Source organism: Petaurus breviceps, unplaced genomic scaffold (assembly GCF_028583685.1).
Source record: "Petaurus breviceps papuanus isolate PSGF00001 unplaced genomic scaffold, PetGlider_PUasm1.0 90417, whole genome shotgun sequence".
Taxonomy (NCBI): Eukaryota; Metazoa; Chordata; class Mammalia; order Diprotodontia; family Petauridae; genus Petaurus; species Petaurus breviceps.
In genome coordinates, this window is record NW_027187245.1 from 542,554 (window position 1) to 563,970 (window position 21,417).

Below are 21,417 nucleotides of genomic sequence, written 5' to 3' on the forward strand. Positions count from 1 at the left end.
TTCCTCTCCCACCCCCTTCCTCAACTCACAGCCCCTCCCACCTCCCCCTCCCAGTTTCCTCCCAACCATTCTGTCCTCCCCACCCCTTCATCCAAGGATTTTTTTCCCCCCACCTGAACTGCTGTTAAGCCAGTTCTCCCCTATTCTCTGAATTTGTAGTTGGCATTTTGAACTTAAGTACAGGACTTTACATTTATCTTTATATTTTTCATTTCGCTTCGATCTGTTCTTGCAGCCTGTCCCTATCTCTGGATCCCGAATCTCCTATGAGGTCATTCATTAGGGAAAGGGAAAGTCTTTACCTGTGAGTTTTCACCTAAGCTCTCTATATAAAGACACTTCCTCAGCAAAGGGGCAGTTTTCACTGCAGAAGTTTTCCCACCTAGCAAATTGGGGAGGAGGGAGGGAGAAAGGAGAGGCGAGGAAGGGAAGAAAACTGAAAACTCTCAGGATTAGTTCGGCTTGGGTGACAGAGTGTGGTGCACTACCTGCAGCTCTGAGCGCGCTGCAGTTTGAAGAGAGGTGGAGGGGGGAGATGGAGCCGGCCAGAGGCCAGAAAGGACAGAGGAGCGGAGGAGCGAGCTGGAGGGGGATGAGATGGGATGAGAACGACACAGGATGGCTCGCTTTTCTTCTAGTCTCATTGCCCCGTCACTACAAACTACCTAAGGGCGGGGAAATGGTTTGGGGCGCAGCCTTTAAATATCTGTCCAAAATCTTAGTTATCACATCCTCTGTGCTTAGGCTAGAGGAGTGACGCTCAAGTGAGAGAAATAGCCCCACGTGCACTCTCTGACAGTTAATGTGGGAGTTTTCATAAAGTAACCGGGCAAACGGTGTGGAAGAGATGGAAGGGGGACTGTTAATCTGTCTGTTTAGCGCTTGACCGATCAAACGATCGATCGCCCCCTCTCCCAAAGATCTAGCTTTTTTCCCCCCTGGGAGAGAGGGACAGAGGGGAGGACGCCCCAAAGCGTCTCTGGGAAATGAGTCTACGGGCACCCTCTAAACACAGACGGCTGGAAAGCTAAACACAATAGATGATCTATGCAGAATAAATTGCCAGTGGTGTTTCTTGGCACAGAGATACTCACCAGGTTATCAAGGTCTTCATTCGGCCCGAACTGGTGCTTCCACCATCGCGGGCCGGCTACCTCCACACTCGTCTTGTAATGCCGTAGCGGCGGCGACTGAGCGCGGTAGCCAAAGTGATGCCAACTGGACCACTAGAGCTACCGCGGCAGTGGCGACTGACCGCGAGGGCGACGGTGGCGGGGGCGCCCGCAGCTGGGGCAGAGCCGCCGCTGCGGCGGCAGAGCCGCCGCAGCGGCGGCCGGGGAGCACACGCTCCCCGGCTCGGACTTCGGGGGCTCTTCTCCGGGCTCTTGTCTCTCCGGGGTTCTCCCTCCGCACAGCCTTCCGAGGCTCTACAGCCCCTCTCCGCCGGCGGAGGCTCTTCTTCGGGGACTTCTGCCGCTGCCCTCCTTCTGCTGGCTGGTGCTTGACAGTTTCGCAGACTGCAAGGAGCCGGGGTGGTGCAGCCCCTTTTCAATACTAAGGGGGAGGGACCAAAAAGAGGGGGGGGGACCAAGAGGGAGGAGGAGACGGGGGCTCCAGAGAGGGAGGGGGAGAAGCCGTGCCTAGCCGCCTGCCGGGAGGGGATGGTGCAGCGCCAAGAGCTGGTCCCCCTCCCCACACTCACATAGGCGCGCACACATACTTACGCACACACTGCCCCCCCTCCCACACACCCCCGCACCCCTCTCTCCCCACCTCTAAGGGGCGGCCGCTGCCTGCTGACGCGGGAAACGGGGGAGAGGGGTGGGGGCCAAGAGGAGGTAAATCTGTAAGTTACCAATAGCTCGGTAAAGGAGGCAGGAGCCGGGCTGCCCCTAGCTCGTTCCTTTGAGGTGGAAAAACGGAAAATTTGCTCTCCTGGGGCTTCCGCTCCTCGGGAGCAAGCTAGAAGCGTGTATTGATGTTATTTTCCCGCGGCAGAACTGATCCCATCCCCTTGAAGTTTAACTCATTCACGTTTTCCTAAGGAAGTTTCCCAGCTAGCTTTTGTCGCAAGCAAACAGGCAAACAAGCATAAAGCCACTGCGCTCTCCCAAACAAGGGCTTCTGAGGCTAGAGTAGGGCAAGTGGGGGGGTAAGGTGAGTAGCCCCGCTCTGGCTGCAGAATGCATGCTGACTGTGAAAAGGGTCTTGGCACCTCATCGCCCAGGCTTTAGGCGTAAGCTGTGGCTTTTCGCTACCCAAAAGAACAGTGTGAGGGATGCTACAGTGTGACGGGATGTTCCGAAGTGTTTTTTGATGGTGTCCTGCTGCATCGCGCAGAGCTGCTTGTTGTCTGTGTGGAACCGTGGCCGTGGCCTTAGCGGTAGCCGTCTGGGGAATCACTCTGGAGGTAGGAGGGAGAGCGGGAGGGAGGCGCCCAGCCCACTCTTCAGACTGCCTTGCTGCCCAGGTGGGGGTAAACCCCACGGACCCCACTCCTTCTGCATCTCTCCCTCTACCCAAATCACGCAGAAGTGCTAGCTGCTTAGCTTATGCTCTGTTGGGTCAGAGCACTCAGAAGCTGGGACTTATTCCTCAGCCAAAAAAGCTGCGATATAAAATCGTCCCCTGCTCCCCTAATCCTCTGTTTTTTGCTGTGAATATGTAGTTTGTGGATGGGGTGGGGTCCCGATCTTTGCCTACAGGTAGATGACTAGACTCAATTATTTCCCTAAGATTCCTCTACTATAAGCTCTATGATTCCCACAGAATTCATTTTACCTTCTAGAACTCAATAGAACAATACTCTGTCTCTAACTCTGTACCTTTATTGGAATTAAGAACCTCTTCTCTGAAATGAGAAGACGAAAAAGTTAGATGTTAGGTGGAAAAGTGGCATCATTTCCCTCTGGGTTCAAACCCGTGCAACAGATGCTTGTTTGGGGAAAACTTTGCTGGGAGGGGCACAATTCCTACAGGTCTTAAGAACTAGGCAAATTGTACTTTGGGTATTATTAGTTCTCCAAACCCCAAGAATTCTCCAGGAGAGCTAACCTACCCAAGAAACATTTCCTTAGCCAGGGGACCTACGTGGTTAGTTATTTCTCCTTGGGCTAATTTAGACAAATACCCCCAGGGTACCGAAAAGCTATTCCTGAAGCTTCCAATCTAATGCCCCTTCTGTACCCCTTTATCCTTTACTCACTAATTTTACCCCGAGAGGGCAAGAGTTCTGAGCAAAGCACTTTTTTTTTTTTTTGCTTTTTGGAGGACATATTGGGGTTAAGTAACTTGCCCAAGGTCACACTGCTAGTTTGTGTGTGTGTGTGTGTGTGTGTGTGTGTGTGTGTGTGTGTATGTTAAGTGTCTGAGGTTGGATCCGAATTCAGGTCCTCCTGGCTCCAGGGCTGGCGCTCTACTCACTTTGCCACCTAGCCACACTGAGCAAAGCCCTTTTAGCTTAATAAACACAATACTGGGGGTGGCTTGGTGGCAGTGAATGGAGCACCGGCCCTGGAGTCAGGAGGACCTGGGTTCAAATCCATCTTCAGACACTTAACACAAAAACTAGCCTGTGACCTTGGGCAAGTCACTTAATCCCAACTGCCCTCCTCCCCCCAAAATAAACACAATACCAGCAGTAACATTTGATATCTTGATTGGAAACACTGGACATATATGATCATGCTTCACTTTTAGCTTACATATGGTCAAACTGGATACTGGCATCTTTAAAAAGTAGCTAAATATTATTACTAGCTTTTAATTGACTGTTCCCAAACAATAAGGAGGTTTTGCTAATTGCCAATAGGTGTTAATGCTAGATTGAGAGTATATGACTATAAATTCTGCTAATTATAATTGTTTTGCCAGAATCCAGAATCTCTCTGATCTTTCTCTTCTGCCCATCTGTGGAGCTGATAATTCTCATATCTTATCCCAGTTCTCTTTTTCTCCAAGTCTTCTCAAATCCTCCTGGCCTTGAAATTCACAATGGGCTCACTTATCACATTTTTCTGAAAGAAATGTTAACTTTAGTTTATCCTCCTTCCTCTACCTCTAATGGGTCATTGCCTCTACCCCTCAACCACCATTACAACCCCATCCACACTGTCAGATTGATTTATTAGCAGGGTAAGGTACTTCATGCACTTACTATTATGCTCCCCCCAGCAAAGTTTTTTTTTTTTAAGTCCCCATCTTGTTCAAGGGTCCTGCCTCAACTACTTATATATTTCTAAGTTGCTATGGATCTTTTTGGAGAAGTTGGCGTAAGAGTTCAGAGATCAGGGTGAATGTTCCTCCCTTCTCTGCTTTTTGTCAGATTCTGAAAATTTGAAAACAAGCTGCAATGCTTTTTTGGTCTGTTGGAGGAGCTCTAAATATTCCCGCCATGCTTTCTTGCATTTTCTTTAACATAGCTCCTAATACTACTCCCCCTTCCCCTTTTCTTCTTTCACTACAACCCCCAACCACAGCAGTTGGTCAGGTCACTGGCCCCCCTCTCCCTTAGGTAAAACTGACCTTGGGAATGTTAGGGTCTTAGCCTATTGAAAAAGTATGATGATATTAGTCCTCCCTATTCTGTCTACTGGCACCAAAATTCCAAAATCTGGGTGCATGGAAAGGGGGTGAGAGGGATGACATGACTGTTTATCATAGAAAGAGAAAAGCTGAAAATGTGTGTGTGTGTGTGTTTTGAGAGTATAAATTATATATACACTATTTTCCAAGATGCTTTAAGCAGTCTTTTTCCTCCTTTTTTCCTCAGGATAAGCTTTGGCTTGAACTGTCCAGATGTTATGTAGTAGGGTGAAAGACTCAGATATTTTGATTGCTAATAAAAGCAAACTTACTTTTTGCTGTTTCTTGTGATGTTGAAACTTCATATTTTTATCCTAGGAAAAGTTATATATACAAAGCTTAGAAGAACTAGGTAACAGACATTAATAGTAACATTAGCTATGACTTTAAGTTTATAGTACATATATGAATGTGGAGGGGAAAGAGAATGATAAACATACATAAGGGAAACTGTCATGTAATCCATTCTAAGTCTTTTCTGACTAACTTCACCTCAGATCTTACCACAGTTATTTCTTTTTACAATCACAAAATGTAATTCAACAATTATTAGATTTATTTGTATGTATGAGTTGTGGAATCAGACTATAATTAAGTCTTAAAAGAAATAGGGAAAATGATTTGTTTTCATTTAATAACTAACAAATCTAGCTTTGTTTAGATAACAAACCATTTTGTGGATAGCTAATTTGTCCATTTTTCCTTAACTAGTACATGACAGTTAGCATCTATCATGTTTCATATGCTCGGTAAATATATACTGAATAGATATGGAACTAGACAATCAACAGGTGATTTTTAAAAAATGAACAATTTATATTTTACTATTACCTCAACCCGGCTGAATTATTTCATGAATGAATTCATTCTTATTGCAGAATGAAATCTGGGAAAAAAAATATTCTTCTCAGTCTATACATCTACTGTTTATTAAGATGGTTTTCCACAATGAAAAAGGGGATATGGACCAAAGCTGATTTCACTAGTATAGGGAACTCCTGGGGGAATGCACCCCCAGTGCAAGGGAAGGCACCTTTGCAATAATTGATAGTCTTAAAAGTTGACCAGAACCCCGAGAGGGAAGGTCCCTTTGCTAAAGCACGGCTAGTATGTTTCACGGAATAGTCTTGAATCCATATTTTTCTATCTTTGAGGCTGGTCATCTACTCACTCCAGTGCCTTCTCAATATGATAACAATTATATTATGTTCCTTTTATAAAAAATAAGGGATAGAGATTTATTTTATTTTTATATGAATATAAGATGTCTTGGTTTAAAAAAAAAAAACATTGCCTTCTCATGAAAGCTTTCAGATCAAGTTAAACCACAGACAGTTTCCCACATTATTGTGGTTATTTTTCCCCCTGATGGGCTAGATATTCAAGGAAATTTAAGGAAATAGCAGAGCTCCATTTTCCAGGGGATAATAATTATATGAGCAAGATTGCCAATGGCAGACAAATGTATAGATCCTTTCATAGAAGATTTGACAAATATAGGTAATGATAGAAATGGTCCTAAGTGTTTCTGTCATAAAATTCACTATAATTTAATTTTTAAAGTAGGAAGTACATCTTAGACAGACAGACAGACAGATAGATAGATAGATAGATAGATAGATAGATAGATAGATAGATAGATACTGACTGCCTACTACGTGTTCAGCACGAAGTTAGATCCTGTGACTGATACAAAATATTTATAAAACATTCAATCTGATGACAGCCTCTATCTACCTCTGGGACTTGCTTCTCACATACTGATAAATGATGTTTAGTTTTCCAGACTGCCTCCAGTATACAGGTCAGCAGAGATCTGACTTAAAGCTTTCTGCTATTCTTTCTCTATGGAAAATAAGTTGCATTTTTCACTGAACCTCTGTCCTCACTACGAACAGTGGGTCCTTTACTTCCTTAAGCAGTTGGAATACAGAGGCGCATCACAAATCCGACTGAGTAGCTTGGAGTTGTCTGTCCTTAGTAAGGGGATTTCTCCACTGGGTGGCAGATTGGACTTGTTAACCTCTAAGGTGGTTTTCTGGGCTATATCATTCCCCCAAGCCCAGCATTTGCATTTGATCTGACTTTTCCTTGTCTCTCTAGTTCCTGACCTACTGCTTGCTTTAACCTGTTGTACAGTTTAAGTGGAGAGAGCACTACCAGAAGACAAAGGTCACTGGTCAATGTGATCTTGGTCAACTCACTTAACCTCTCTATATCCCAGTTTTCTGATATGTAAAATAATACTTCACTTGATTACCTTACAAAGTTGTTGTGATGATCAAATGGCAGTGAATGTGAACATACTTTGTAAACATTCTTGCTGTTCTTATCATCTCATTCTTCTCATCTTTGCCCACGGGGTTCACATAGACATGCCCCTGGGACAAGTTGATCTCCCACTCCTATACTTTTATATTTAATATTATCTGATCGATTGAACAAGTGGGCAATTTTTGTAATTGAATAAAGGCATTAAGATCTAAGCTCCTCTTCTGTATGTTCATTGTGAGCATCTTCAGTACAACCCCAGTAGCAGGCAGTACACCTGGAATGGTCATTATCTCAGCCTGTTCCCTCATGATTTAGACCTCCTTCAATGGGTTTTTATGTTTTGAAAGCTTTTCATTTCATGTAACTTGGAAAATATATGTATATGGTATGCTTAGATAGTTGGGAGCAAAAAGTTGTTTTGTGATAATGGTCATGGTCCAGTAGGTTTGATTAGCTGAGTTCTCTAGGATACTTTGAGGCATACATTTGTAGTGTGAGTATTTGTCATGTCAGTACATGAAAGAAAACGAGCCTCTGGTAGACAGTCTTGATGGGGCTCATATCTTGCTAGGTATTTGATAGGTGTTAAAATTTAGTAACGCACAGTGATGTATTGTGCTTTGCATCATTTTTCCTTGCATAATCTAAATTGAGGACTAAATCTAGGATCACTAAGGACAACCATCCTGTAATTTCTGGTAACAATAACTTAGTCCTCAATTTCCAATCATAAAGCCCTTCACTATCACAAACAAATCAGCACCAGTCAGCCATTTGTTCAATGCTCCCTTGTCAACATATTGCTTACTGATTTCATGCAGATGTTATCCATGTTCCATTCTTGTATCTTAGTCATTTCAGAGACTCCATCCAGAGGTAAACCACTCCTGGTTATGTTTTTAAAAATCCAATGGCATATATACCTTTTAGCAGCTTGGATGAAGTGGTTTTTGCTCATTCCAAATCTATTTTTATGGTTTTTTTTCCTATTTAGCATGTTTATCATTATCATTATTTTTTTTTGTTTCAGGACTCCTGATTACTTGCCTGGTTATCTAGAACCCTGACCTTCGGCATAATCCTGGTTCCTCTGGTCCTAGGTTACCAGACTCCTGCTCTCCTCCACTGCTGCCCAAAGCATTGGCCCTGATAGTTATAGTTGACACTGTGAAAGAAGCAAATTCAAAATACATTATGTAAAGTCTGGCAAATAATAAAATATCTAAGTCTTCAGTTTATATCAGGAAATGCACTTGATCAGTAGTTCTCGGGTGGGGGGAGAAGATAGGGACATATAAGTAAAGCACAAATGGCTGATTCTACTGTTGTTTTGTTGCAATCCCTACCAACCTTCTCATTTCTAGGAGTCAGCAACTCCATTAAAACACTAGAAAACAAAGCACAAAAAAACTAGGGTGGGTGGCAGTTTTCTTGCTATGCATTTTTGGAGATGGTAACTTGATAAAGACTGAGGGGCTTTCCAGTCTAGTGATTTTGATTAAGCTAAACAGTCACTATTGTTTTAACTTTGGACCTTTGTGGTATTTTGACAAATATAAAAAAGAACACTAGGGGCAGCTAGGTGACTCAGTGGATAGTGCACTGGTCCTGGAGTCTGGAAGACCTGAGTTTAAAATCAGCCTCAGACACTTATTAGCTGTGTGACCCTGGGCAAGTCACTTAACCCCAATTGCCTCAAAAAAAAAGATAACTCTAGCTATCTGGCATATTTCTAACATTTTTATATTTTTCACAATATTATTGCCGCATTCTTGGTGTGCAATTTTATTACATTTTGGGACCAAACTTTTTGGTATAGAAATGCACTTAGGGTGGTATATGGGAAAGGAAGGGAAGCTGTAGTGAGAACACTGAGGTTGCAATCCCAGCATCATCACCTACTAGTTGTATGATCTTGGGTGAGTTACTTAGCCTCTCTGAACCTCAGTTGTCATATCTCTATGATGGGAAGACTTTCATTAGCTACCTCAAAGAAGAGTTATGAGGGTCAACAAAGGTAACATATGCAAAGCACTTTGCAAATCATCAGTTTATTATTGTCGGCCGCAGCAGCTATGGTAAATAGATCTCCTTTCTGTACTAGTTTATATCTCTCCACCTTGTCCATGAAAACAGCATGAGAGACTTTGTCAAATGGTTTTCAAAAATAATAGGTCAATTGTGTCTTTGGAATTTCCAATATCTACTAAAGTCAGTATTTTAGGGAATCTTAGGACTTAGAAAAAATGCAATCTATTTCTTTTTATGTTTTTGAATCAGATCCAACTAAATCTCTATGCTAATAGGATAGATTGTTGACTCCTTGGCACGAGTTGAAGCTTACATCCACACCATGTACCACAATATACACCAATTATATATACAACACAAACTATAAAAAGTCATAACACAAAAATAGAGGAGGGAAGACAGTATCTTAGGTATTGCTTGAGATAGGAATTTGTAGCTAAATAAAGGATAGACACAATCATAAAAGACAAAATGAAAAATTTTGATTACAAAAATTGAAAAGCTTTTACTGAAGGAAAATCAATTAGATTAGATATAGATTAGATCAAGTAAGAATAGAAGGGGAAAAAGTTTCCTGGAGAAAATCTTTATACCAGATTTCTCTGATAAAGATCTGATATCTAAGACATGTTGAAAATTGAGAATTGATATATGTGTTTAAGACTAAGAGCTATTCTCTAATAGATAGTCAATGAATATGAATAAGTAGTTTTCAAAAGAAGAAATGTAACCACATAAAAATACTCCAAATCACTAAAAAGAAAGAAATGCACATTAAAACATGTATAACTTTCCACCTCACATCTTGGACTGGCAAAGATGACTATGAAGGAAAATGATAATTGTTGGATGGGTGTGGGAGTATAGACATAGTAATGCACTATTCATTATTCAAGGATCTATGAATTGGCCTAATCATTTTCAAAAACACTTTGAAACTATGCTCCACAAAGGCACTAAACTGACCCATTGATACTACTAGGCATATACTACAAAGAGATCAAAGACTGAGGGAAAGTAATCATATAGATAAAATTATTTATTACATTACTTTTTGTTGAAGCAAAGAATGAGAAGCAAAGTAAGGGGCTATCAACTGAAAAATGGTTGAACAAATTATAGTATATAGATGTAAAGGAATATTACATCCTCTGCCTTAGGAACTGAAAATGGGGATGGATTCAGAGAAACTTGGGAAGACTTATGGGAAATGATGTAGCGTGAAATGAACAGAACCAGTTGGATAATTTATGGAATGGCCACAATAATGTAAAGCAAAACAATGTTAAAAAACCATCAGACCCATGATCATTGCTATGACTAATCACAACTTCAGAAGACTGATAAAGAAGCATGCTTCTCACCTCTTGGCAGAGAGATTATAGCCTAGAGTTTCAGAAAAAAAAATACATACTTTTTGGCATTAGTCAATGTGATGATTAGTTTTACTTTACTATATTTGTTATAAGGGAGAGATCTTCTAGGAGGGGGGATTGTTGAATAGCAAGACTGATGTAAAAAAAAAAGAAATGAAAGAAAACAGCATCAATGAAACTAACAAAATACACAAAAGAAAGCAGAAGGAAATTCAGTCAGGGACAAAGACAAGCAAGGGAGTTCAGTTGTTACTATGTTAACTGTAATATATAACTTAAATATATGTATTTGTGTGTATATATATAACAGTTCACAGTTTCATATACAATATTAATGTTTATTAGGTTCACAACAAAAAGAGAAAGTTTCTATTTTAAAAGCAACAACAATCACAACAAAAAGAACACAATAGGAGTTCACCTGCCTGAAAATACACCTCTGAAATTCTAGATATTAGAACTAATATTTTGAGTAAAAAGTAATAAAAGCAAAATGAGAATCTAGAAAATCCCTATCAGGAACATGACTGTTCAACTGAATGTGAGTTACAAATGGAATAGACAAAACTCCCTCATTTTACAGATGAGAAAACTGAGGCATGGAAATGATTTATCTAAGGTAAGTAGCAGAATCAAGGTTCAAACACATCTTCTCACTTCAAATCCATTCCTCTTGTCATGAAAAAATACATGTTATCTTGGGGATTAATTAAAAAATATTTATTAAGCGCTTACTCTGTCCTAGGCACTGTACTAAGCATTGGGCATACAAAGTAACGCCAAAACATGGCCTCTATCTGCAAGTAGCACACATTCTAATGGGAGACACAACATATACAAAAAAATGTACATAGAAAAGATATATACAGTGTAAGTAAAAGGTAATATCAGAGAGAAGGTACTAGCAATGGGGGGAACCGGAAAAGGTTCTTAGAAGAGGTGAGACTGAAGTTGGGTTCTGAAGGAGGCCAGGGGATCTAGGAGTAGAGGTGAGGGGGCAAAGCATTTCAGAAATGGGGGACAACCAGTGAAAAGTCACAGAATCAGGCAATGCAGGGTCATGTGGGAGAAGAGTAAGTAGGTCAGCATGTATTGTAATACATGTATTATATTGTAATTATATTACAATAAATGTATTGTAAAGCCTGGAGAGGAAAAGAAGGTGTAAGAAGAATGGAAAGTCATGAAATGGCTTTAGGTGCCAAACAGGATTTTAGGTTTAATGTTAGAAGTCTTAGGGAACAACACATTTATCAAATGAGGTGGTAGAGATTAGGGGTGTGTCCGACAAGATCTGACTTTTGCTTTAGGCAGAAAAATAGGAGATAGATGGGAGTGAAGGAAGAGAGGAGTAATGAGGTCAAGAAGTCAAATTTTAGTATTTCATAAATTCACAGTATCCTTCGGGCACTGCAGTGGATAGAACACCAGGCCTGGAGTCAGGAAGACCTGAATTCAAATTCAGTAACAGACATTAGATGTATGATCCCAGACAAGTCACTTAATCCTGTTTGTCTCAGTTTCCTCATCTGCAAAATGAGCTGTCAAAGCACTCTGGTATCTTTGCCAAGAAAACCCCAAATGGGGTCATGGAAAGTTGGGCACCACTGAAATGACTGAACAACAACAAACTTTGGGATAGCTAGGTGGCGCCATGGATAGAGCGGTTTACTGATATGGAAACTGTAATTGATAATGTTTCTGATTTTAATAGAAATCTTAATTTAACTTTTTTTTGCTTTTTTTTTGGAGGGGGGAAGGCAGGTGAAGGTTCCCCTCCCCTCCTGGCTAAGAGACTTGGCCAAGATCACATGGCTAGTAAGTGTTAAGTGTCTGAGGTCAAATTTGAATTCAGGTCCTCCTGACCTCAGGGCCAGTGCTCTATTCACTGTGCCACCTAGACACCCCTTAATTTAACTTTTTAAACATTTTACCACAGATTAATGTAAGATGCCCAATCACAACTTCAGTAAGGCCTGTATTGCAAGTCCAAAGTGAAAATGTTAAAATCCCTGTCATTTATATTTTTAGAATGTTATTTACTATTTCCAGAAGCTGTGCTGCCACAGAGAAATAGGGAGAGACATGTCTTTAGTCCCTCATTTGTGTTTCACCTTGGCTCACTTAGGCTAGAGAAAGATCTTAGAATAGTTAAACTATCAGCAAATTTTTTGTGATTTTCTAAGGTAAGTAATAATGTTATTTAAATACACTTTTTAGTCTTGAGCAAAGTAACAAACAACATTAATACTTGCTCTTCTTTTAATTATAAATTATTCTCCAGAAAAATAATTATAGGAATATAGCAATCAGAGCAAAATTTAAAATTATGCAAAATCAACTTTGCCATAAAATTACCATCCTATTATATATTCAGAGTTGGAAAGGACTTTCGATGACATCTGGTTCAGCCCTGTCGTTTTACATATTAAAACACATGCCTAAAAATGATTTGCTCAACATTACAGACATATTAAAGTAGCAACAGAGGTTTCTTCTAAATGTCTCATGAATTTTTGAAGTTACCCCTCTTTTTTTTCTTTTTCTAGAGATCATTTGGGGTTGACCTAGTATACATTTGTTGGCAACACCACAATGTTTTTGGAGGAGATTTACAAGACAAAAGATACGTCAAGTTTGAAGTGTTATCCCAGTTAGTGACACAAGGAAGCTTATGTCCTGACAGTTTCAGTGGAAATCCATAAAATATTAAGCTATATTTGTCAACCACTGTTAAATAGAATAGTTCTCGAAGGAGGATGAAAAGCTGTATGTGCTGCAATTAACTTTCAAAACCTTAAGAGTACAATTCTAGTATTTGCCTTTTCGAAGGTCTTCCTGGGTTAAATGAGTAGTAAGTACCAAGTTTACTTGTCCTATGGAATAGCTTGTACAGAAATGAAATCTGTGGGGCAGCTAGGTGGTGCAGTGAATAGAGCACCAGCCCTGGTGTCAGGAGGACCTGAGTTCAAATCCACCCTCAGACACTTAATACAAAAACTAGCTGTGTGACCTTGGGCAAGTCACTTGGCCCCAACTGCCCTCCCAAAAAAAGCAAAGAAAAATAAAAAATAAAATAAAAAGTCAAATGACTTACCCAGGAGTCTCACAAAGTAAACAGTTGAAGTAGGAGATAAAGCAAAATTACTTAGCTCCTGTTTTACCTCCAAGGCGACAAATCTTCAAATGTGAAAGGCCCCTTTTGCTGTTTACCTGAGGTTTAGTAATATCCTGTAATCTCGACCCCCTCCACTCTATCCTAAACACTTCTGCCATGTTCATCTGATCATGTCATTTCTCTGCTTTAAAAAAAAAATCCATGGTTATCCCTTGCTTATCAAATACAGTGTAAATGTTTTAATATGGCCTGCATTGCCCTCCAACAACCTTTTCAATTTAATATACCACTGTTCTCTTTAGTGGTGTAGCTAGGTGATGTGGTAGATAGAGCTTTGGACTTGGAGTCAGGAAGACCTGAGTTCAAATCCAGCCTCAGACACTTACTAGCTGTGTGATCCTGAGCAAATCCCTTAAGCCCATTTGCCTCAATTTCATCATCTGTCAAATTAGCTGGAGAAGGAAATGCAAACCACTCCAGTATCTTTACCAAGAAAACCCCCAAAGGGGTCCCAAAGGAGCATAAATCACTAAACAGCAACAACACTCTCCCTAGTATACGCTACATTCCAGCCAAACTGGACCATTCATCCTTTTTTGGACAATTTTCCTACTCAGCATTCCTTATTTGCAATGCTCCATCTCCTATCCCCATACTTTTACATTGGATGATCCTCATGGCAGGAATACTCTCCTTCCTGACTCTTGCCTCTATCAAGACTCAGTTTATATACCAGTTTCTGCAAGAGGCCTTTCCAGGTCTCCTCACTCCCAGGGCCTTTCCCTTCTAAGTTTGCCTTCCATCTTCCCTGTATGTATCTCACAGGTACCTATTTGTGTATATGTTATCTCCTCCATTAGAATGTAATTTCCTTTAGCCCAAGGGTTGTTTTTGCATTTTTTTTGTATCCCTATCAAGTAATTAATGAATATTTGTTGATTGATTCCTGCTCCTTTCCCACTCCTCTGTCCTAGCATGACCCACTGAATCATAGCCAGTAGGAAATGCAATACAAATCTTCAAGGATTTGGAGAGAAAAAATGTAAATTAAAGGAAACTGTAAATTGTAATTCTATAAATAAAGAACTTAACTATTGCTAATTTTGGCATAATTCCTTCACATTTTGTTTAAAAACATTTATACTTTTATTTAACATAATTTTCATTTCTTCTGGCAGCCCTTTGAAAATCATTTTATGCATAAAATCTGCTTTAGGCTATGTCTGTATAGTATTACAGGAATGGGAAAGTTGGCAATTATCCAATTGGTTCATTCCAAAAAATCCTGAGTAGTATAACTGTCTACACTGCTTGAATAAAATGGATAGTTCACCAAAATCCTTCACATTAGGCTATATGAATCTTGACTTAGAGTTCCATGTCTGAATAAAATGTTGCTCACTAGTGGTGGGGAGGGGCAGGGTGGGGAAGGGAATGGGGTGGAAGCCCACTAGACTGATTTTGGTCTACCCAAAAAATGTTTCTCCCCTTCAAATAGCTCTCTTCTAAGAGGCCTTTATCAGGTCCACACTGAGAAGACTGATTATTTAGATAGTATATGGATGATCAGAAGTATCAAGTTGACTGTAAGTCATCCATGTTTTGGAAACAGCAGCTTTCTCTAAGTGTCGATCTTGGAATGGTCGTCAAGCCGCGGAATGACTAATAGAATGTTGAATATGTGACTAGGTCACTAAATTTCACACTTGGACAAACCTTTAAGGATGAAACATAAATAACGGTTTTAGCTGTACTGAGTGGGTTAATTTGTCTCTATAAAATCATTTGTTTCTTAGAAAAACATTTGGAAGTCCTTTCAGCAGTTTTTCCCCACTCCTCTTGGACTTCAGTCTTCATCCACATTAGAAAAAATCCTCTCACAAACATCTTTAGTGGAACAGATTTGTTCCTTTAATTAAAGGACAAAAAGAACATGATAGTAGGGAGCTCTAAACTTGAATCGGTCATTGTTATCTAGGAAATTACATAGCAGGTTAGGTTTTTTGTGGTTGTTATAGTTGTTTTTAAGTATCCCGACTAGCTTTGCTTCTTGTTTCTATGTTTGCCAGGTCAGCACACTTAACTCCAATGTTGTAGAGAAAATATCAAACCTCATGGATCAGGAGCTCAGGGAACTGAGCACCAAACTGACTTTGCTCTTGGTCATTGATGTGAGCTCCAACCTAGATCCAGGAGCTGAACACCCCTCATTCTTTGAGACAGGACCCAAGCAACCAGGGCAGCTAGGTGGCTCAGCAGATAGAGTGCAGAGCCTGGAGTCAGGAAGACCTGAGTTCAAATTTAGCCTCAGATATCTACTAGCTATGTGACCTTGGGCAAGTTTGCCTCCGTTTCTTCATCTGTAAAATGAACTAGAGAAGGAAATGGCAAACCACTTCGGTATCTTTGCCAAGAAAACCCCAATTGGGATCACAAAGAGTCAGACACGACTGAAATGAATCAACAACAGCAAACCCAAGTAGCTAAGAGCCTATCTTGGGCTCCCTGCTGAGCCCCCTCTGTTTCTCTGGGTCCCTGCTTTATTGTAAATGTTCCTTCTGGAGAATGTAGCTCTGTTTGGCATTTTGTCCTGAGTCGAAGTTTCTCTGGTGATGTCACTAATCTCCCTGCCAAGTTTCCATTCTGCCTTGTGAGATGTCCTCTAAATGTTTGCTCGTGGATGTGTCTGACATGACTTACCTAGATCCCAGTCTCTACCTTGATTCTGCTAAGCTGACCTAGAACTCCCACCTACAGATCCTGTGATCTGAGAAGCTGAAGCTCTCCTTGTGAGGTTCATTTAGACTATTACCTATGACCAGTCATAGTGGCCATACAAAAAACCTGGGCTTCAATCCTATCTCTGTCACCTCTGTGACCATGGACAAGTCACTTAACTTTTTGAGATCTCATTTTCCTTATCCATAAAATGGCGGTTGAACTATGTGATTGAAAAGGACTCTTACAGCCCTAAATGTATGTTCCTAGTGAGCCTCAATATTGACATTTGTAATTTTAGTTGAGGGATTCTTTTCTTCTCAAATTTAAAGTATATATGAAATTCCCAAGGAAGTATATAAAATTCAGTTTTAAAATGAAACTTAGTGTAGAAAATTATCACATAAGTCATTCTCTTGAGATTCTCTAAAATTCTACTAAATTTCCTCTAAAAGATTCCTGTGTAGGATTTCAACTGTTCAGTTATCTTCATAAATAGCTAAGGACAGGAAGTGACTTCTCTGATTTCATCCAGCCCTAAATGTTGACCTACATTTTTTCAGCCTGTTTTCAACAAAAATTTTGCATTTTCCATCACTAAAATGTATATAAAGAATATTAGATTTTTGTGACAATATCAATGCATTATTTTAGCAAGAAATAATAAACCCACAGATCTTTTATTTGTAATTCATTAAAAAAACTTTTCCTAGGAAAAATTGCAGTTTTTGATGTATTGAAGTGAGTAGCCTAAGCTTTAGGTAATTGAAGCTGTATATATATTTTATAAGAGTTAACAATTTTTTTCAGGGAACATAGAATTGTTTTTGACCAAGCCATTAATTGTGTTACAAGGTATAGCTGAATATCTAAGGTGAGGATAATCAATGTGTGCTGTTCTTCAGACAGAAATATAATGCTATTGATGTACTGATGTCAGGTAGAAAATAAGCTGTTTGATAACAGGGACTGTTCCATTATTGTCTTTGTATTCCAAACACCGAACAGAATGCTTGGCACTTTTTTTGGTCTATATCTATGATGTCATTGGTATGGAAATAGAAATCCTTCTTTCGCAGGAAACTACTTCTACTAATTCAGATGGACAAGTATTCAATAGCTTAAAGACTTTCAAAGTTGCCTAAGGTCAAGTATCCTGTCAGCCTTGGAACTTTATCCCAGGTCTTTATAACTCCAAGGCCAGCTCTTGATATATGACTCCATGCTGCTTCTCACATAGTGGGTGCTTAATACATGCTTGATGGAATGATACATGTGCAAGAGGTCTTAGATCTCTTTGAGTGTTCCCAACACACAGGGCACTAACTTACACATAGTGCGTTCAGGGTAATTGTATGTTGAAGAGGACAGAATTCAAATTCACTGTCAAACTCCTTGAGTAATTTTTAAAGCGATGATGATGAAGGTCTCTTGTGATCTCACACAATGGCAAGGTGGTTAGCTGGGACAAAGGGAGCAATGCTGTTTTACAGAGCCTCTGTCCAAAATTGCCTTGTCTGATATCAAAGTAGCAAGGTAGCCCATCATAGAAAGCACTGGTCTTAGAGTCAGGAAGATAATGAGTTCAAATCCAACCTTACGAATTTGCTACCCATCTCATTCTAGGTTCGTCACTTTACCTTCTTATGCCTCATTTTCTTCATCCAGGGATAATGATAATACCTCCCAAGGTTGTTGTGATGGGGTACCTGGGGTCGAGGTCAAACCAACTTGTAAAACCAGTGTGTGAAGTTGTAATTTGTCCTTTCCCACCCTTGAGCTCTGCCCCTTCTCCCTATCCCACACTCCACCTAGGCAACACCCTGTGACCCCTTTTGTTCTTAATCTCTTCATTTCTTCTCCCTGGCCCACACCCTCCTTTGTCCTTGCCTTTTGTCTCCTTCAGCCTGGCCCAAATCTTATCTAAATTATCTACTCACATGCTCCCCTTGGTCAGCTCTGACCTTTGTCTATGCACTGAGGCCCCTCCCGGCAGGCCAGCCCTGACAATGTCAGCCCTACTCTTTAAAGGTAAAAGCATGTGCCCCTCTCACTCTCAGGTCCCCTAAAGGACTCTTGCCACTGTAATGGCGTAATAATAAACTTTCTCAACTCTAACTCCAAGCAAGGCTGAGCTGAATTCTTTCCAGATGCCCTTGCAGGTTTCCTGGTCTTGGATGAGATCAGGGTTCCTGCTGAAGCTATTGGGATCCTGTCCCCCCATCAGTTGTGAGATTCAAATGAGATATTTCAAAATCAATTAACACAGTACTTGGCACATAGTAGGTGTTTAATAAAGACTTTCTTCAGATCTGTGATCTAGGTTTAATTTTAGCATGGAACTTTAAATAACTAAATTCATCTGCCTTTAAAATAATAACAAATGCTGAAAAGGAGATAAGTGCCAAAGAAATGAGATATTCTGCTTTCTTGGCTTGTTAAAAAGATCCAGACCATTAGTCAAATATGTAAAAAATGTGTTAACAACTTCCCAAAATCTCACTAAGGAAGGAACTCTCTCTTCCTTTCCCACCCTATACCTCATGAAATGAGAAAGCAAAATGACATTTTCCTCTTTTTTCTAATAGGATATGCTGCCATATGAAGAAAAAAATATACTAGTTTTCAATAGCCCAAGCATTGAAATTACTTGTGAACACTAATTTTTTATAGGAGCAACTCAAAGAAAAATAAAGGGTATAGTCATTGCCCCTATAAATAAGCTTTAAAAGCCAGCATGTATTTAAAAAAACAATTTTAGAAATCAGGAGATGCTAAATGTTTGAACTTCTGAAACATTTAGTGTTGAGTCAAAGGCCATGTCTTTGTTGCATTTCCAAATCAACTGTTTGGAAGTCGATTTGTTTTGGCAGTTCACCAAAGAAATACCAATTAGTTGACCCCTTTTGTTGTCTTAATGTCCAAAATAATGTAAATGAATTTAATCTATAAAGTTAATGAATATTTTATGAACCTATGTCATCATATTTAGAGACTGGGTCTTGAAGCCGAGAAGACTTAAGTTTCAAGTTAGCCTTTGATGTATTGGCTATGTATAGGTGAGCAAATCACTTAACTTCTTGGTTCTCTAGGCACCTCTCAAAGACTGTAAGTTGCAGAGTAGCTGGGTAAAGTTTTAATGAGTGATATATTATTTTTCATACTAAGACTATCAGGACTACCAGTCTGGTAAGTGAGAAGGATTGGAGGAAGAAGAAGCTGAAGGCAGAGAGGCCCATCAAGAAGGCTATTGCAATTGTTTGCGAATGGATGGAGAGGATGCATGCAATAGAGACTGTAGAGGTCAACTTGAAAGAACTTGGATGGTAGGGGCGAAGGAAAGGGTAATGTCAAAAATGACTCCAGAGATACAAAGATGAGTAAATGACAGCCAGTCCTTCAATTTCATCGACTAACGGAGCAGTTAAATTCAATATCTCTTAAAGTCTTTTCCAACTCAGAAGTTCTATTATAATGACCAAACCTTCCATCTTCCCTTACAGTTAGCCTGGATCTAGAACTTCTAATATATGCGTCCCAGGTTTGTTGTTCATTCATTTTGGTCCTGTCTGACTCTCTGTGATTGCATTCGGGGTTTTTTTGGCAAAGATACTGGAGTGCTTTGTCATTTCCTTCTCTAGCTCATTTTGCAGATGAGGAAATTGAGGCAAGCAGGGTGAAGTGACTTTCCCAAGGTCACATGGCTAGTAAGTTTCTCAGGCCAAATTTGAACTCAGGTCTTCCTGACTCCAGGTCCCTCTACCTATCCCATCACCTAGTTGATCCTAGTTTTAGCCTACCCCTATTTTGGTAGGGAGAGCCCCTGGCCACTTGAAAACAAATGGCAAAGTAAACCCTGAAAAAGTGACACATTCATTCACTATCACTAATATTTTCTTGATAGCAAAGTATATAATAATATATAAAATTGTTTATATGTTGTAGAAAGGTCACAAGAGAAGGATAAAATGTAAATATGTAAAGCATTCTATTAATGATATTATGTTTTAAAATTTTGATGAATTCACCTTTTAATGTCATAAAGAACAGTATTTAACCCCTCTCCCCAGTCAGATTTAGGGAAGGATCTTGAGTATCTATCCTCCCTTGTTCATCACAGGCTTCTGTATCTTAATGTAATATTTTAATGTACAAAAACATTCATGATTATAGAAATGGTAATATTAGTTGTTGAAGTCCAATTTTTGTTAAATGACATTCCACCTAATTAAAATTCCCCTTATAATAATTAAATATCATTTTCTTCCACTTCCTGTCCTAAACTACTCTGTTATGTTGTATTATGTTAAATAGTTGCTAAGTTTCAACCCCTCCAATGACTGATATTAATGGTCTTTTAAAGTGCTCACTTGAAAGGTACAATACAAATGTAAGTCATTATTACTTGGCTATAATTTCTGTGCTAATTTCCTTCCTTTTCTTTATGTATTCAACTGTTAAAAACATTGAGTATATACATGTTAACATTAATATGCGTATAACTCATCAGACTAACTGTATGGAGTTATATTATCTTATATGTCAATTTCACTTTGTAGATTATTGACCTACTATGCAATTATGGTCTACCATATCAATTTTGGCTGTCAGTTGGGGGCTTTAAATCCATATGTACAAATCTCTATTTGTTTGGTTAAAGTTAAAAATAGTCTCCCAATATATGAAATTTGGAAATAACATTTATTTTTAGTGTTTTTTTATTAAACTCTCCACAGGCAATAATATACTTAATAGATCAATGACATCTACAGTTTTGTTCTGTTAGCCAAAGTCATTTTTGAAAAAAATAATTAAGGAATTTATAGAAGCAACTTCCCAATTTTATTTGCATTCATATTTAAACCTATCAAACACGTTCTTTTCCAAAAATAACCTATAATAGATCTAAGTATAAATCATCAATCAGTTTTAGAATTATGCTTTTAACTGTATGGCAGAATAATAGCCTCATAGTGATAAACATTTATTCCTAAGTGAATCTTTGAGATTAGATTCAGTCTTTATCAGGTCTTTCAGGTAGAATTCTGAACTCCAGAAGAGAATGGGCCTTGAGAGAGTAAACTATCCACTCTATACTCCATTTAACTGGTTGGGAAACTGCTCGGGGCTAAAAACTATTCTATAATAAAATATTAAGTGGTTAGTAAATATTTTTTAATAAAACTAGAAGGGTGATCCCATTCATTATATAGCTGCATGGATTTGTGATAACCACCTCATTCATAGCTAGTTAGCAATCTTTAATCCTTCTTTAAGAAATATCCTAGGAATTCCATATACTTCTATTGTCACAAG

At 39.4% G+C, this 21,417-nt stretch overlaps 1 protein-coding gene and 1 long non-coding RNA gene across 8 annotated transcripts in view; one reads left to right on the forward strand and one right to left on the reverse strand.

The window, feature by feature from the left end:
• Positions 1–1,310, reverse strand: part of LOC138177479 (protocadherin-11 X-linked-like) — a 482,211-nt gene extending 480,901 nt beyond the window's left edge. For 3 of the 7 annotated variants that reach the window (XM_069108666.1, XM_069108660.1, XM_069108664.1), the window contains exon 1: positions 1,095–1,310. The gene's annotated coding sequence lies outside the window, so the exon portion shown is untranslated. The remainder of the gene's footprint in view (positions 1–1,094) is intronic. The other 4 variants (XM_069108663.1, XM_069108658.1, XM_069108662.1 and 1 more) reach the window with 2 other exon arrangements.
• A 459-nt stretch (positions 1,311–1,769) lies between these two features.
• On the forward strand, positions 1,770–8,096 carry LOC138177462 (uncharacterized). Its single transcript, XR_011172502.1, has 2 exons — positions 1,770–2,410; positions 7,889–8,096. It is a non-coding gene; the product is annotated as an uncharacterized lncRNA (long non-coding RNA).
• Positions 8,097–21,417: the final 13,321 nt, after the last annotated feature.